The 20,845-nt window shown below is 27.6% G+C and overlaps 1 protein-coding gene across 2 annotated transcripts in view; it reads right to left on the bottom strand.

Annotated features, from left to right (window-relative positions):
• LOC112597604 (noggin-like) overlaps window positions 1–5,317 on the bottom strand; it is a 36,727-nt gene extending 31,410 nt beyond the window's left edge. For both annotated transcript variants that reach the window (XM_025343714.1, XM_025343715.1), the window contains exon 1: window positions 4,867–5,317. The gene's annotated coding sequence lies outside the window, so the exon portion shown is untranslated. The remainder of the gene's footprint in view (window positions 1–4,866) is intronic.
• Between the last annotated feature and the right edge of the window lie 15,528 nt (window positions 5,318–20,845).

Genomic DNA, 20,845 nt, shown 5'->3' with positions numbered 1-20,845 from the left:
TTATTATTATGTATTAAAACACACATATACATAATATATAAATACGTTTACCCGCGGTATTTTACGACAGCCCAAAAGGAAATTGGCGTTTTTCTATTCGCGTTTTTCATTTGTGCCAAACTACCGATCTTTGACAGTAGTTTGAACAGACTATAACTACGAATAATCATAAAATAATATATCTATTCAGTCTTTATACTATATTTGAATTTTGAATAGTTACCTAGTTTTTATATTTTTAAACAGTAGTTTACTGGTTTCGAGTGTTATTATCACTGTCACACCTATAAATTGAAATAAATTGTATACATTGTGTATGATAATAATTTGTAGTACGGTTTATTACGCGAATAAAGTGAAATGTATAGATTATAATTTTAATAAAATCAGCAATGTCTTTCGTCAATCATCATCTTTGAAAACAAACACACATTTTCGTAACAATAAATTGTTCTCCCGGTTCTAATGCAGCCTTATTGCATTCAGCACGTACTTTGAATAAATGTCGGTCTAAATTATACGACTGTGCAATTTTATGATTATAGACAACAATTTGTGTTCTCTTTTATATTTATAAACTATACATACATATAAATTATAAATATATAATATAATACAATATATTGTGTATTTGTGTTTATGTTTGAAAAATCATTATAAAATATGAGAAGTAAACTCAAAGAATTATGTTTATTATTTTACCTACGCAAATAAAATATATTGCTGACTATACTATAAAATAATATAATAGTTGTTTCAGTGAATTATATATAATATTATGCAAAGCGTAATTGTAATTTTTTGTAAGTTACAGTGAGAAAATGAACAATTGAATTTGTCTTCCTGTATTTATACAATGAAAGATAAAAAAAAGATATGAACACAAGGTTAATAATCATTATACATAGGTATGTAGTATTAAATTTTTTTTAAACATTTTATACAGTGAAAAAGCAATTATCGGGAACATCAGCGTTATTTTCAAAAACAAAAAGTGCATTCTAAAAAAAGTTTTCCTGCGTAATATTATTTTGTCATTAGGACCTCCAGCACACCGGATATTATTGTTAATATAGCTGTTAAAAATCTGACGGTTTGTCAATTAGGATTCACACGTCAATATCAATCAGGCCGCCGGATGGGGTGCACGCATATGGTTATTAAGTGGTGCCAGAAACAATTGGCCAATCTCTATTATTAACCCGCCTGCTGGCCGAGTGACGAGTTTTGAAAAAAAAAAAAAAATAATAATAAACCAAAAATTGGAACAATGTCAGGGTATATTTCTAGAAATTCGTTGTTAAAAATGAAAATTAGTTTTTTGATATGTATATATAATATATATTATATATATATAAATAATTGAATGCAAATCGATCATTCCTCGAGGCCAATGAAGTATTATTATTATTATTATTATCATTATCATCATCATTATCACCATCATCATCATCATCATCATCCGATTTGCTCCACGATGGGCGTCGGGACGAGGCACAATATAATAATAATTTTTAAATTACGTCTGCCGTGGGTGATTTATGAGTTACGGCGCGCTCATTTGAAATTGGCTTGTACGCTCGTCTGTAAAACGGTATGGGTAAATTAGAAAATATTGTATACAGGGTGATTCTCTACAACAACTTGTTTGTCGTTTCGTTGTGTTTTATTATATTATATAATTGTATTTTTACTGCGTACCTTATTTTGAGATTTATAATAATTCTTTCCTATGTACATTTTATGAACCTATCTGTCATATTTCATTGACAGTACAACATATTATATATTATTGTAATAAACATAGTGTTATAGAGGTGTAATTAATTTTAAAATAATTGAATTAACTTTATGTTTAAAACCTCATGTACTTGGAAATTGTTGATAATATTTGTAACGCAAATGTTGTATTTATTAAAATAATATAAACCATGTATAGTATACAATTTATTTAAGTTGGATACTATAGTGTAGATTCTAGAAAATATATACTTAAATTAAATACATTATGAGTATAAATTATATTATTATAGGAGTAAGACGATAATTCCATAAAACTACAAATTACATTTTTTTCCATCTAATAGAATAAATATGTAATAACACAGGTAATTTAAGATAAAACAAAATAAAATTAATTTTGTCAGCTGTTTAAATATATAATTACATAAAGGTTTGACTAAATTCATAATATACAACATTAAAAATAACTAAGACTATAGTTGGACCCCATTTCAATAATACAATAATATATAATTCATATAGTTATATTAGTATTATTTAATATAATAATACTATTTTAATTTTAAAATATAAACTCAAGTTTAATTTTATATACATTATTCTTAAAATGATAATAATAATTTACTATCATTACTACGGCAATGATTTTCTAGATATACGTTTCAAGTTTAATGAATACATGACATTAATCTATTTAAAAGGGATATTTATGTCTGGAATTATACTTTACACATGGATTTATTATACCCTCAAAATATATTAAACGATCCCCTACATCATCAATGACGATTTAGTCCTATATTATACGCATATAATGTATTATATAGGCGCCTATTATTATTATTGTGACTATTCATACTCCTGTTATTCCCACGCTAATCACACGGTCCAAGTGAACCTGCAACACACATCCCTTGGGTGACGCAAATACTACAGTAATATAATAATAAAAAAAATCTATTATAAAAAAAGAATGATAACTTCTGTTGACAGTTTACCTGGTCACCCCTTTTTAAATATATATATATATATATTATATACGCAGCGGTTAACGTGTAGTACAAAGGGCATCACAGCCTCAATTCGTCCAAGCTGTATTTTTTTTATTTTTTTTTTTGTGTAAAAGACATATATTATTATATACAGCTAAGGCGAAATAAAAAATTACACTGCACAGACGCACGCACGTATCTATACATATATTACACACACATCGCATAGGTATATATAATATTATAACAATAAAAGGAGCATTAAAACGTGACCGTACCGCCAAGGCGTCGGATTACTCGAAATTACCTGGTTGCGGACCGACAAATTGGTCCCCATTAAACTCGGTCACGTAATAGTGCATACTTGGAATTTTATACCTATGTTTAACGTCTGCAAAGTTATCGTTGAAGTGTATAGGTATAGCGGTAGAAGTGATATAATATATTTGTTATGATTATAAATTCGATCACAATGAATGATACGTAAGGCGATGGGCGTCATCCGAACTTGCAAGGAAACGAAACTTTCGAATGCTTCGAGTTCCATGTTACATTATTTTTACAAATTATTATTGCAACGTCAAACATATTTTATAATAATATATGGCATTTAGTATTTACCCACGTTAAACGCGAGTTATTCATGTAAAAATATCGCCTTTTTTTGTTGTTATCGACGGCGCGCTGCGATTACTTTGCAGTGTCCCGGCTGCCATTACAATAATCTGCAGTAACGCTGCTTTGTAAACAATTTGCAATATATGTGCACGCATGTGTTTGAATCGACGACGCGTCGAAAACCATATATGTACGGAATGCGTGTACTCTGCACCGATACGTGCCATTGTTGTAGTTTGTTTGTCGTTAAAATTGTCTTTGACTCGAGACAACAATATCAATATCAATATATATATATATATAAATGTTTATACGTATTACTATATTGAGCACTTCGCATATAGACATATATATATATATTATATATAGACAAAATGTGATTTTTAACGAATCCACCCAACGCCCAAGTTAACTGACCTGATAATACGTCTACATGATATATTTTTATGAACGGTACACTCGATTACACGTTATCAATGGGAGCTGGCGGCGTCTGTTGTAGCCAAAAGAAAAACTGCAGTTCAATATAATAAATACATTATACAAAGATTACTATTGCAGTCTCTCAAAATTAAACTGTTAAGACTAACTATACTTATTTTAAACTATTTTTTTTTATAAATAGTCATGTTTAGTTTGTTTTAATACTAAACATCATTGAAATTCATACATAAATATATATATATATATACTATATATATACTATTTTTATTATTTATATATATAATATGATGTATGACATCTATTTTAAACATTTTAGATAAATAAGATAAAGCACTTTTGCAGCCTTTGAAATATACGACCACTTAGATCATCTTAAACATTGAATTAGTACACTACTCATCGTAACTATATAAACCTGTTTAATTTAAAATTTACATAATTTTTAAAATTATACGTTCAACTTTATACACAACGCGCGTCCATTTAAAACGAATCCAATATTACACGAGTTTGTTTATGCTATACTATATCACAGTACAAAATATTGATTTAAAAATATAAATCTATTATAACTTAACGAATACTTGGGTGTACGAGCGTAGGTGAAAATACATTTTTTTACAGTTATCAAACAGATCTAACAAATGTACTTATATTATACTTTCAAGGTAAACGGTCACTGAACAAATTCTTTTGTATATACCGTTGGCGTCTCAACATATTCTTAATTCAATATACTGCATACATAACATAATACAACTGCTGAACTTTGTAAAATTGTAACACCTTCCTTAACTTTATATATTTATATATATATATATATATATATATATATATATTATACAACACAAGTACATATTGAGATAATAAATTCTATTTATAAAATTAAAATCTTAACCTCATATAATTGTATTGGATTAATTATGTTGTCCAAAAATATCGATACTAATTAAATGAATCGTATTGATTATCGATCATATTTTAACTTATGTTCATATAATATGTCGTATAATTGAACAAAATAAAATTTTCATCAGATAGAATTTAAAAAAAATAATATAAATCGTACCTTTATCGTCGATCGTTGTGACAATTTTGCACAGGGTACATGGTCCGTTGATCAAAAATATACAAGAGTTGAGATTTGGAAAACACCTCGGTCGACGCTCAGGAAATCGACCGTTTATCCGTCTGTTTGAAAACTCTTCGAACGTTTATTTTTCGAGGAGAACTCGACGATTAGTATTAATAATAAAAATAACGTCGACGATGACAAAGAAAAAAAAAAATAAAAAAATAAAACTCAAAACACAGACCGAAATACCCGTCGACTGCGGCTATTGTTTTGGAAACGGATGGCACGGTTGGTGACGGCGGAGAAAGGTAAAAAAAATCAAATTTTAATATATTTTGTGTGTAAAGTAAAAAATAAAAGCTCGTAATCCGACTCGTACGAAATACGTTTCCGATCGACCGTGTGGCGTGCGCGTACGTCGTCTGTAAACAGTGTGTGCGCCCGGGGCCGGTGTGCCGTAGTACTCTGGCGCCAGGCGCTCGGCCGGCGGCTCGTCCGCGATCGGCACCGGTCGGCCAGCCCGTGTCCGCCCCCGCGCCGATTCGGCTCCGCCCTCTCTAGCGCGGGGCCCCCATCATGGAACATTTTTTTTTTCTGGCAGGCGCCTCCGCCGACATTAATGACAAATATAATAATATAACACCTACCCGTGTCAGTGTGTGTGCGCACGCGTGTGTGTGTGTGTGTGTGTGTGGTGTGTGCAGACGATGACCGAGACGAGAGAGATGGTCGTGAGAGTCGGCCAAGCGAGAAAAAGAAGAAAAAAACACACGACCGACACGTTATTATAATAATAATAATTATTATTATTATTCAAAACGTTTAACGAGCGTTAAATCGTTGGTCGAAGCCACCAAAGCGAAAACCGACAACACGAACGACTATGTGTATGGGTATATCGTATATTATATAATATTATTATATTTTATTACAACGTGCAAAGAAAATATGATGGGTATAACGTATACAGTTCGAGAGATGCGTTTTTGTTAATGAAGCGAAACGAAATCTGATTAAAATATATGCGATAGCATAACCGTTAATAAAACGATAAAAAATGATATACAACAAAATATGTAACACATTACACAATATAACACAAATAATAATAATAGATCGATACGATATTAATTATTTATTTGTTTACCTTGTATGTATTAAGTAATACCGATACCAAATATATATTGGATTAAAATTATGATTTATCGGTCATTATTTACGTATATTAATTTCCCGAACAGTCATCATACGTGCTGTTCTATACACATTATACCAATATCCTTTGTTTCCTATTTACGCTCTTGAAAAGCTCTTTTCCACCTTAATTTAATCATTATTCGCAATAGACTGTATAGTCACATATCACATATATTGTTACTATGATTTGTTTCCTATTTAAAACAAATCTACGGGCACTCTTTCCCGTTTTTTTTTTTGGTATTGCACAAAAGTTCTTTGTCATTTTTACTCTTTTTCTTCAACCCCCATCCCTCACTCACTTCTGAACACATTTTATCTATGTTTTTTAGTTCACATAAATCGTTTTGTCTTGTTATTTGATATTGATGGCTGTCATCTCCGTTTTTACTATGATATAATTTTACTGTAAATTTAATTTACTTTGCTTTCAGATTTTTTTTACCCAAATTAATTAACTTTTATATTTTTTCCAGCAAGCCTCAAATCGTATCTGAATAATCGATCATTTTTAAACCTAAATAGTTTTTTTTTTATGTTTTTAGTATTGTATGATTAAAAATCTGTAAAGATTGCTTATAGTTTCCATTTTGAGTAGAACGGATATTCTAGCACCCCTTACCATTTTTTTCATAAGCTATTTAAGTACTTACTTTAAATTTGTGTACATTTAAGCATTATTTTATATTTTTTCAGCGATCACTTAAAAGTATCTAAATAGTTCAATATACCAAGTATAATTAAGATATTTATTTTTAACTTATCAGGTTTAATCAATTAATAGATTATAATTTTCGGGTTCTATTATAACATAATAGTTTTGTAAACTAATTTTGGTTTATATTTTAATTGTGGGTGCTTCTAACAGTTCTTCTACAACAGTTAGGCTTAATAACAACCAACACACTGAACTTACGATATCAATATTTGCATTGATTAAATAACTATCTGTGCTAGTAAAATAAAACTATAATCTTAGTGTATTGAATATTAAAATAAAATACCCAATACGTTCTTAGATCCATCATGTTTACCTTCCATCAAATTTTCACTGTGAAGCAGTTATCACACAATAAACCTCCCACGCAGCTCTCTGTTTATCAATATACGTAGTAAAATCGTATATTTTCGGTGAGCGTTTAAAAAAGATTTAAGTTTGATTTTGATATTTTATTTAAAAAAAAACTTGAAATACATTTTAATTTTTCTGTAAATGAAATGAAATTAAAAATTTTAATTTTGTTAGATACATGCATAACTTAATACTCAATATGATTAACTTCTTATAATAATAAATAAATTTTGAGGTATACTTGGTCAAAAAATAATTTGTGTTAATAATATCATAAGCATGTATATAATATACATATTTTTTATACTTATATAACGAATTAAATTATTTTTAAAAAAATTGTTCAATTTCAAGTATTAAATATTGTAATAAATAAGTCATTCACCGCATAGAAATCAATTTTTATAAATAAAAAATTAGGTTATAAACAAAATGAGATAAATTAAACTATTAAATTTACACACGTGTGAAAATTCATTGAAATAATGTAAAATAATAAAAAGTTTATTTTATAATTTAAAACTTTTAAGCGGTGTAATTTAAATCACTCTAATCTAAACCCATTGATCTTTAAAATTAACCATGATATGAAATCCTGTATTTATGGAAAACTTGTATGGATACTTAAAACCATACTGAAAATATTTATGCCATTGCAGCCTAAAGCCCTTATGACGACATTCTGGAAATATAGACGTCAAGATTGAACGTGAATGTGTTATGGGTCTTTAAATAATATCATTATATAAAAAAAAAAAAATCTTATTGTCAATAATTTGTTATTATTATTAGGAATTAAAATTATGTTCAACACAATAAATTAAAAAACTCTATAATTAGCCTCATTCTAAAATGTGTTAAAACCATGTTGTAAATATTTTTTTGAATTATAGCAAAATCTAATTTTAAAATACTGTTGAATTTAGATTTGTTTGCAAATTTAAAAATGGTTCACTCTAATAGTAAAAAAAAATGTCATCTTAAAAATAAACGTTAATCTATACAACTCTAAACAGAGTACAGACTGATATTATAATATTATGTTTAGCTTAGTACATTGTAGGTATATCGTATATATTTATTTTAATATGTATAACCTGATAGTGGTAAATAACATAATACACTACACGTGAATGTTAATTCAACTTTTTTGTGATAATACCGATTAGAAGGACAACATGTTATGTGTAGGTACGTCGACTAAACTTTAAAACAGGCGCTTAGTTTTTGACGAAATTTCTTATAATAATAATATAACATTATGTGTTATAGTATTTTAATACCCACGCCCGCCCGCGTAGGAAAGCATGTCAAGTAAAAGCCCAACAACACAATTCACATAATGAAGTCTGGTTATTGACCACGTAATCTGCAATAAAATCATATTTATTTTTTACTCTTTATCCTGCTTGGATAATGTCCAAGTATGAAAAATGCACATATACACATAAACATATTATTCCCAATGCACTGTGCCTAGGATAAAGAAAAAAATAATGTCTGGGTTTTAATAATATGATATTGGACGTCTTTCTTTAAAAATAAATATTATATTTCTAATAATAATAATAATATATAAAATACTTTAGTTTTTCTGTCAATAATGAATCTATTCAACTCTGATTGTTCAAAATTTTTATATACCTAGGTATAAGTAATAAATGAACTTATACAATTGTATGTGTAGTTACGTGATAATACTATTTTTATTTTTTATATTGGAACTACCATATTTTTACTGTTAATTATTGATGAACAGATCAACCATAATTTTTTTTTGAAAATTTTTATGTATCTAAATAAATATTTTAACAAGCAGATAGTTTATGAATTAATAAACTGAGTAATTACATTAAGTATAAAATTTAAATATTTAGACTAAATCATACTTATCGTACTAAGACGATTTTTACAAATTATTAACTTTTTAAGAGTGACTAGTGGCGATACTAATTTATTTTTTTATATAAGAATTGCCTTTTTTCTTACTAATTATATTTAGCAATAATTTTTTTTTTTAAATATTAACATAATATCTAAATTAATATGTGTACGAGTAATTTTATAAATCAATATAATGTACATGCATTCTCTTTACATTTTATAAAATTTTTAAATAATTAAAAATTTGGTATTTAAATATATAAATGAAAATTACTTTAAAATTCTATAAGTTAGAATTAAAAAAAAAAAGAAGACTTATTTAAAGAAAAAACAATAAAAATAGGTGTCATTGAGGTGTAAGTCACTGTAATATATATGTTAAATTTAAATTAAAATAATTAAATAATAAGTTATCGCATAAAAACACGATTCTGAGAAAATACAGTTTGTCACACTAAAAAAATATTGCTTTAATATTTAACAAAAATGTTGAATTAGATGATAAAAGATAAACACAAACTTTAGCTTTTACTAAGCTGGTTGATTACCATAACTTTATAATTTGTTACATTTTCAAAAGTATTACTCTTAATGATTATTTTTTTATAATAACTTTTAAGTGTATTGTAATTATAATTATTTATAAGAGTTAACAAAATAAACACACTAACATAATGTTTGGTATCATTTCAAAACTGGTTAGTTCATAACAAATATTTGTATGTTGTTCACGCCTTTATGTTTTCTGCAGCATATATTTTGTAATATATATTTTATACTACAATTTGTTTTCTTATTTATTTTAGTAAGACAATATGTTGAATTAATTTTTGCTAAAATTATCGTATTTAAAATATTATTGTGTGTATAAAATATTTAATAATATGCGTTGAATTGTAAGTGTAAATAATATTTTAAATTACATAAAAATAACTAGAATCCTTATTCTTTGTTTATATATCTAATTTTGTCCAAATTTGAATTAAACTGTGCTTATATATTTTTAAATTTTATTCATTGCAGTATGAAATAATTATGGGGAACTTTATATTAAATTTTCAATTAAAAAGAATTTGAAAATGTTCTAAAACTAAAAAATGATTTGCAAATTGTCGTAATTTTAACAAATTTTAACTTTAAATGCTCAAAAATAAAAAAACATTCCTATGCAAGTGTAATATTGTTAAATGGCTATAATTGTAGCATAATTATGAGGAATTAAGCGAAAATTTGTTTTTGTCATCTTTAGAGAATAAAAAAAAATGAATTTTAATCGTCTATAAATAGCTTTCGAAATATTTTGAGTATTATTCTGTATGGACAATTTTATCATATACATTTCAGAATCTACGATTTTTCGGTATAAAATACATTTTATCAAATACTGGTTTTTTGTAAAACATGCATACAAATATTCATAAAGTCAATGCAATTTATATAACTAACATTTTACCTGTAAATTCAGTAGTTTATATGACGAAAACAGACGTAATACGCAGTTAGAATTATAATAATATTATTCGTTGTAATATTAATAAAACATAACGAATATAATAAAATTATATAGTGCATGTATTATTATTTGTTTTGCTGGATTTCAGACTAGAGGTTAAAATAATTTTAAAAATTTATGTTGGATACATCCTAAGCATTTGTGAATTATGTTTTATGACAAACACTAAGAACAGGCATTTATACAGATAGTGGGTACGTAAACTAATATGATGTGGTATAATACATTTTTGAATCCTTTGAAGCTCGGTCATTTTATTTGTTGAAATTTACTTCTGAAAATGAAGTGAAAACCAAAACCTAATATAAAATAATTTAAAACAACATAATGTTAAAATCATTTTTAGTTTTTTACAGTGTTTGTTTTACATTTTTGATTTATAATCAATCGAATATATGCAGTACGTATTATATTTTGAAAGTGTTGTTAACTCAATCGAAGACCCATCGATATCTCGATAACAAGATTTCTTCGTTAGAATTTAATATAATTTAAATATCTCGGACAACTGTAATAATTACGTATTATGTAGACCTCACGTCATTTTAAACAATTGTTTATAAAATAACAATAATGGTCATAAATATTAAATACTCAGAAAAGTCACATGTTGATACATTTCGAGTTTATTATGCAAGACTTGTGTTATGCCTCTATCGATAACTATTCATAATATAATTTATCATTTAAACTGATTGTATAAAAAAAAAAAAAAAAAAAAAAAAAAAAAAACAATTTGTTACAATGTATCTGATTAAAATGTAAACATATATTGTAACATATGTAGTCTATAATTAATTGTTTTGTATACTCACTTGCAGCAATGCAAGAAACATAATAATATTATATAAACACTACGAGTTAGTTTCATTTTTTTTTTTTTTTTACACATATATAATACTATTTTTTAATAATTCAAATTTTATAAAACAATATAATTGGCTTAGTTATTATACTGCGGCGTATCAAATAATAATATATTATTATATATTAAAAGTATTGAACCGTAGATAAAAGTATAATATTATCTTACATTAATGATTATCAGAACCGAATTTCGCATATTTTTATCTTTAAACATAATAATATAGATAATTATAAATTATTATGTATATGTATATATTATAATGATAGGTACCAGGTATGTATGCTATAATAAACCTTCATAGATCACATATTTTTATGTCTGAAAATGAATTTATTTTTCACATAAACGAAAAAAACATTGCTCATAACGTGCTTACTGCTTACCTATAATGATATTATACCGAAACGCAATAATAATATGTTTAACAAAACGGTAAAATGTGTCCAACTTACTATTACCAATAATATTAGAAGAATAAGTCGTTCAATTCAAATTTCATAGTGCGAGCCGTAGGTGAAGTGATTTCGATATTTTATGTTTGAGTTTTACGACAAAATAAAACTGTATCCTGTACTATTTTTTTCTTCTGTTAAATAAAATCCCATAGGTTGACTGTCCAGCTAAAAAAATATAAAATTAAACTTTAGTATTATAATTATGTCGAATACATTGTAAAAAAATCTTAAAAAATATACGTGAATGTAATTGAATTTATTTTGGAGTATGGTTTCACTATTTGGAGCCCTCACTTTAATTTAGAATGCAAGTCAATTTAACAAGTTTTAAAACACTTCCTAAAATTTGTAGTTTTTAAATTAAATCTGCATTTGGAATCACATTACTACAGTTCAATTCGTACATGACTAGATTTTTTTAATCTTGATCACTCGTCGTGAAGCGATGAGTGTATATCATTCTTATATTATAGCCATATATTAGCTTTCCTTTTCCATCAGAATATATCTAATTTAAAATTTGTATCTTCATCATCAAGGTCTCTTAAAGCTCCTTCGTTTTTCTATGTCTTAGGTATCTCATAATTCTAATTTCACATCAAACTCAATTATATCTATAACCATAAGGCATAAGCAACAATTACTCTGAATTTTATACATCTAAACCACTAAATATGATTACAAACATCATTTAAACTTTTGATACACTGTATTATTTTACATAATGTTACCATTATATTATATACAGTTGGTTTATTTTTCATACACTATTTATGTTTCTTTTTTATCTATTTTATTTTTTATGATAAGCTGTTGGTCTAAATTCAAGTATATCATTTGTTACTACAAAAATGGCTTCTATCTGCTCGTTTTATTCGAACGAATAGGTACACAATTATTAATAATAATGCGTGTATTATAACAACGTCGTCGTTGATCGAATTTTTTGATATTGAAATCGATACTCGAAAATTCGAAAAGTCTCGAGTGTATCCGAAATAATCGTAGCACTGCAGCAGCTGCTCTTTGTAAATGTGCACTGCAGGTATTATTATGATTCGAGTTAAACGATCCGTATGCTATTCATTTAAAAAAAAAAATAAAAAATCAAGAGATTCAAACCCACGTTTTCTATAGAGATTAAATTTCACGCCGACGTCCTGAAATTTCGCTATCAGATTCAATATACTTAGATGTCTACCACAAGTGTTATTCATAATAACTGATAGAAGAATTTTACACAGATGTGAAAAAAAAAACATAATAGGTATTCGTTGTTTCGATGATATACGCCATAAATGGGCGATTGCGGTGGCCCACGCGTACCAGCACTGTTATCCGGCCTGCGCTTGGATAACTTGTAATATTTTTAAAAACTGGCCTTTTGGTAAGTTTTTTTGTCTATTTTGGACAAATTTCTTACAATTCATTATGCCATGCGTGCACTACAATGAACAATATAGCTGAATAATTTTTTTTTCACATGACAGGAATGAAGTAATAATGTCTAACGTCTAAAATTAACATTTTTATTTTATGACAATTAAACTTCGATGATTAGTGTACGGTACATATTACTATAAACGTACACATTATGTATTACCTCGAATACGAATAGATATATATTAAAATATAATCCAACCATCTAGTATGATTCACGAATACCGTCCATAAGTATCCGACTGACTAAACATAACATGAATTGCGCTGCACAGGATCAAAGTTTGTAAATAGTCTACGAGTATTCGCGAATATTCTTACTAATTTTTGTGTTCAATATTAAACAATATTGTAATATAATGTTATTCCTTATATAGGTACATATTACATACAATACAATTTTCAGCTTAGATTTTTAAAATGTTTAGTCAAAAATAATATTCATATAAGAATAATTATATTATGAATATTGTTTAATGTAATACATATTATATTAAACATTAATTTATTAATTCAATTTTTTCAATTTTTCGATTTAAACTAAATCTGTGTTATCATTCCGTTTAAAATTATAAGTTATAGGTTCTATTCAAAATTATTGTATATTACATTCAAAGCAAATAATAAAAATTCTAAGTTTCTGGAATTTATTATACGATCTAAATCATTTAAAACTTGAGTGACAGCTATAAACCTGATTTTAAGGGGTTCTATATAGGCAATTAAAATTAAATATAAAAAAATCTAAAAATCTAAATACTATTAAAAATAATTTAAAATATTACTCCTACCTTTGAACCATACTGTTAAACAAATGTTATATAATTATAAAATAGCGGTCGTTATATACTTGGGCGTAAAGCTCGCGGGTTCAGAACTATGTCGTCTCAAAAATTGAGCTTGGTCTAGCTCTAGAAATTTTCCAGTTCATCATGGTTAGTAAACGATACCATAATCACGACGACACCATCAGATTACGAAATATTTGACAGATGACGTAGCCGTAAACCCGGGGATTGACAGTTTTCAGCAATTCCATTTATGACTTTATTGTAGAATGAACAGAATAAAAAAAAACGCATTCCTGTGCGTGGATAGTTTGAACGCGTTGTTATTTTCATCGATCAGTGTCGTCAGGCTCCATTTAGTACATCTGCGTGACTATAATATAATATTATGCCCTAAATATATTATGTAAAATAGACATGTGTATGATATATCCATAATTTATTACAACCCCGCCGATGAGCTCCGCAGACGAATAATTTAAGACTCCGTTTCGTCTTCGTTGGTACACAATGAAGTTATATGGCTGGTATTCTATTATATCGATTCGGCAATATTCGGTATAATCCTGATATAAAATCGACGTACGTCCGCCCCTAATAAGACGTATGCCTACAACAGCCTCGCAGTTCGCTGCTGTATAATAGCCATATATTTATGCGTATAATGGGAAAAAAAAAAAAAAAAATTCCACGGGGGCAATATAATAAATTATTATTGTCATACAAACGCGGACAAACGACCGTTTTTGTGCTAATATCCACCTGCGACGGAGGGGAAGGGCGTTATTAATATTGTATATCGTCGCCACCGCCGTTTTCGTCGTCGTTATCAAAGTATAGACATTATATTGTATTATATACTATACAGCAATAGTTAGGTGTAGAGGTATATAGGAATGCGTGAATGTGACGTGTGTGTCCGAATCGTATAATATATAATATTATAATACGCGTATTGTGTGCGCCGCATCGACTACCCCATCGAATTTCCGGCTTAACACGCACGCACGCACCACGTTCGTTTAATAATAATAATACAATAATAAACGACTTCGTTCTTCGGCATGCCGCCGCATCATCACACGGACACGTACGATCGGGTTGTTTATTTTTAATCCCGGCGGCATTTGTACAGGGTGTGTCTGTATAACCATTGTCGGCGTACAGCGTACAATTTTCTAATCAATATATTCGCAGAACGATTTCGCATAACAATACGATCGTCTGTACACCAGGCGGCCACACGCGTAATATTATGTGTCGTTTTTTTGTTTTTTTATTCGGATACAAGTGTTGAAATTTTGATGAGAAGCGGATCTAAAAGACCCATTTAGACCAATTCTGAAGACCTACTACGAAAATCTTGACCAAACGATAAAACAATTTTGATCAGAATTTTCCTATAAACCTAACCATCAATATGACTGACCACAATGAATCAAATGGTTCTTCTGCTCAGACATCAGCAGAAACTTTTGATAGATAATACGTTATATGTAGACCATCTAAGGTGTTGAAATTAAGTCGTTTAGTTTCAGTTTGGAGTACTCGACATCAAAGTTCAAAAAAAAACAATTACCTGCAAGTTTAGATAGTAATATAATATATACAACGTCATAACCGCATAATAATATAATGCTATTCAATGACAATGATTAGGTATTTGTAAAAAAAAATAAAATAATTATCTTTAAAACAAATTCATGATTTTATGAAAAGATAATTTTCTTGAGAAAATGATTGCAGGTCTAAATGGACGCTTTATTTATTTGTTGAAATTGTGGGCTGATAGCATGAAATGGTCACATTACACAAATATCAATAATATACAAAAAATAGTTTTGATCATAAATAATTAAAATATTAAAGTTTTTATAAAATATTATAGTACCTACCTATATATTATATAATATAACAAAGAAGAAAAAGATAGTTCTTAATATCGACAAATCGCGTCTTCCTTGCAAGGGACAGCAGCTGCAGTTTATGGTACGCATTGGAACTTACATAACGGATGGATATCAATACAACAAAAGAGAGTACCTATATGTTCTACTTGAAGTAACCTATTCTAAGAAAGCATAAATTTGCTTGGACTCTTCTATTAAGTTTAGACGTACATGCAAGGACAACGACGGGACCAGACACGATCAGACACCCTATATACATGCAAGTACGCACAAAATGTTCTACAGGACAGGTATGTGTATAACATTATATCATATACAATATACAACCACGAGTGGTGATGGTTTTTTTTCTCTTTCTTACTGTCCTGTATATATATCTATATAACCACCTGCTGTATAGTCTCGTCTTAGGCCGGCCGGAAAGGAATACAATATACATATACATAGGTGTATAGTATATATAATACTTATATAAGATTGCGGTGGTGACGGTCGGCGAGTGCATGACGTGCGTGGCGAGGAATGAAATATAATATAATATTATTTCCTCGGTGTTCGACCGTGCACAATGTACGAATTTCTATCTCGATGATCGAAATTCCGTGCGACGGACCTACGCTTATATACATGTTGTGTGTGTTTATCATTCAGTGGCTGTAGTGGTGATGGCAGTGGTAGTGGTGGTATTGGAAGAATGCACAGATAATGTACATAGCCCCCGATGTAGGTACCTATAAGTAGCTATACGCTTATACATATACACAATTCCACCCGTGACACTCATTTTTAGTGTGCACGCTAAGAGTCCGCCGATGCTGCGACCGACCGTCTCCCGACTTGACGGATTACAAACGTGCGCACTCAGACAACTCACATATTTATATATATATTATATACATATCCGGGTGTATATATTATATAGTATATAGGTATTATGTATAGTATATATATAGATTTGTGTAATTGTGTGTATATATAAATGAGGGGAGAAACGCTCAGGAATGCGTGTGTGTAGGTTACCTACACTTTAGTGTGTGTGACGGGGTCGTAAATTCGAATGAGAATTCTGTTCCAACCACAAAGTGTCTCTTTAAAAACGAATCGTTAACATTTTTATGGTGGCTTCGTCGACTTGCACCGCACAATATTAATAATGTTATGTCCAACGTGCGTATCATATTTATTATTTTAAATTATGATATAAGTAAGGCAATACCGACTAATCGCAATATTATTTTACTATTAAAATAGCTAAAACGTTTGTTTTTTTAAATATTTTAATCTAACTAGTTTAATTGGCAGTTGAAATGACTCAGATTTTTTCAGCTGGCTCAAATAATATAACCAAACAAGTTAAAATTATGAATATGTTTTAATATATTTGGTTTAAATAGTTTAATACATTATAATATATTGTATAGGTACAGGGTTTTAAATAAAATTAATCAAATACCACATTAATATCAATAAAAATACTATAATTACTGTTATATTTCATGATAAAGTAATATTAAGGTCGCAAAATAATAATTTAATTTATTAATTAAAAAAGGAGATTCTAATAACTGAGTTAAACTAACAATTTTTCCATATTAACTGTTAAATCAAATTTTTTATTTGTGAATTATTAATTTCTTATTTATCAATCCTGTTTTCATTTAAATTGAAATCATATTTGATTGTATGCATAAATAGTTTATTTAGATATTTTCATAGAATGACAATATGATAAACGAAAAGAACGCCAATCTATTTGTGTACACAACAAAATACACGTGGTCGAAATAAAGGGTGGGCGAAAGGATTATAATCTGATTCGATCAAGTAACATGATACCTACGTATAATTCATCGACAAGAAAAAAGTATTTATTCATTATGCAGTATAATTTAAATATGTTTATTTAAATCAAGCATAAACCAAGTTAATTTTGATATCAAAGGCCTTGAATAAGATCATATCGTGTGTTAATACCATATATTATTGGTTATTTAATTCAATAACTAAAGAGCGATTTTTGTCACATAAAAATATAATATTTAAAGGTTTTTAGTTACTTAATTAAAATGAAACGTTAAGGAACCCCATTTTCAAAAAATGTATCATTATAGTTAGAGGGTTTGTCTTATTTAATTAATTGAGTTATACAATTTTATATTAATCATGGTAAAAAAATAAAAGGTTAATATTTTAAGATAAATCATAGGTACGCGAGTCATTTGGTGGGAGGATTGTCACTTAAAAACTTTAATCTCAATTTGATACCCTTACTAGCCCTGAAACGGACACATGGTAATTTTATTTTTAACAAACGCCCTCATAGCGCTACTGACTTTTTTCTTTCACTCATTTCAACGGTTTACCGAGTATTATAATTATATTGTAAAACGTCGATGAACCACAGAATCACGCCTAATACATATTTTAATATCATATAATAATTAGGTATATAACCCTTACATATATAAAAGAACAACTCTTTTTTATGTTCCCGTTTTTGACGACACTATTTAACATTTTTACATTTTTTTTCCACTGAGTTGTACGAAATACTCCTACGACTGATCATTATTTTTTTTTTTTTTATTTATGATTAAGCTACTACTACTATTTAGTACTTGATAAAATTAAGAAAAATTTCGAAAAAATACTAATTATACACAGGCGAACCCGGATAATTCAGCTTGTATTACATATACGTCGAACCCAATAAATGATCATTAATGCGTAGTTATCCGTCTTCATAAACGTAATGAATTGATATAAGTCTGTATGTTAACATCGTCTCATCGTTTATAATATTGAGCTATATGTTTAAAGCTGTTTTAACCTACTATTTATTAAGGAGCAAAAATGCAAACAAATTTTACACATCTAGACATCTAAAATTAATTCTACGTTGGTGTGTCATTTACATAACATACAGCTGTGTGTTGATTTCGAGTTGAAGAGATTTGGTGTTGATTTCACATTAAACGACAATTAATTAATTCTATTCGTTGTTATAGTAAAACTTATAACAACAAGTGGTTGATAAAACACCAGTTAATTTTAGTATTTTACAATGAGCTCAGTACAACAGTTTATATTCAAACAATTTAAAACCATGTCAAATAAGTGATGGCATGTTTAAAAATTACTGATAATTTATTGTTGAAAAAAAACCCTTAAAAAACTAAAAAATAAAAACGATTACAAGTTTTCTATTAAACCGATCCCGCACCTGCATATGTTTAAATATAGACTATAAAAATATACTTACAAATCACATAATATAAAATTAAATCTTTTAAACAAATTATTTAAAATGACTTAACAATCATGCAGATTTTAAACTGTAATAGTTATATACAGAGGACGTACAGAAAAATAAAATAAAATAATTTTAATTATCTAAAAGGCTTTACAGACAATTTTTTTTTGCCTTGCAAAATAGAATTTTAGGATTTTTATTTTTTATTTGTTTTTGAAAAACATTATTTAACTCGCGTTGAACTTTAGTTTTTGAATTTACCTTAAAAAATGATAAAAAAAATATTAAAAAGAAAATCAAAAATGTGTGATCTACAAAAACAGATGTTTCGATATTATAACTTATGAAAACGGAGTTTTTTAAATTGAAGTCCAATCTGATTTGTACATATAGATTTTATCTTTAATATTTTTTTTATAAAATTTAAATTATTTCATGGAGTACAAGAGTTATTATTTTATAAATTAATGTTTGCGCTAAAAAACGCATAATCACCTTTAATGATTTATTTATTTTCTGCTCAGCAGTGATCACACGCACTATAAAAGATTATAATGATATTATATTAAATAAATTTTGTTATCATATATAGTGCATTATAAAAATATGCTCTGCAACAATACCATAAAATACAATATATTTTTTTTCCACTGTGGCATTTAAAAATATTGTCGTCATGTCAAAATGAAATGTTTAATAAATAACAGAAATCGTACAACCGATGACTATGACGATAACTGGAAGAAAAAAAAATTACTCACATTTTTAATAAGGCATTCATCTTTGGTATTCAATACACAAAGACCTATAAAATAGTATAATAATAATAATAATAATACACTAGATTTGTTTGTTTATTTGTTTTTTTTTTTTTTTTAACAAACACACAACCTTCCAATGACCGACTTTGATTATTATTTATTTTTTTTACTCGTTTAAATAATATATCTTCTGCACACATTTATAACAGTGTTAATATATAAGTACCTTAAGATGATTCCACTAAGTATTCTCACCGCTATTTTTTGATGAATACATTAAAATACAAAAAGTTATTAGTTTTGGAATTGTTAAGTACCTACACTTAAAGACTGTGTTTTCAAATACTTCAATTTATATATTATACTATTTAAAATGTACAGATAAATTTCTTTAAAAGATAACCATTATTTTTACTGTAAATTATAAAGCAAATAGTTATTATGAAAACGTTTATATATCTAAATCAAAATTCAAACAAGTAGTTTTTGAGTTATTTAACTTTGTAAGCTAAAAAATTATAGGCTCATACTAATAGCATTAAAAGATTTGAAGATAATAATGATTTGAAACATAAAGATATTTCTATTGATCTATGCAAAATGTAAACTTTATAGTTTAAAAATTATTCGAATTTAATATATACTAAAGTACTAAAATTAACTACTAAGAAATTGTGTATAACATTTATTTTGTATTTAATACAAAACCATTACTATCTTTGGTACAACTCAAAAACTATGTCGTTAAATTTTTATTTAAATACAATTAAATTTAAAATAAAAAAAATATCCGCTCAACCGCATTTACGGGAAACAAAAGAGTGGTTCCTAC

Source organism: Melanaphis sacchari, unplaced genomic scaffold (genome assembly GCF_002803265.2).
Source record: "Melanaphis sacchari strain LSU unplaced genomic scaffold, SCAv2.0 Contig42_pilon_pilon, whole genome shotgun sequence".
Taxonomy (NCBI): domain Eukaryota; kingdom Metazoa; phylum Arthropoda; class Insecta; order Hemiptera; family Aphididae; genus Melanaphis; species Melanaphis sacchari.
The sequence above is the reverse complement of the archived record's forward strand: the minus strand, read 5'-3'. Positions and strand labels throughout refer to the sequence as shown.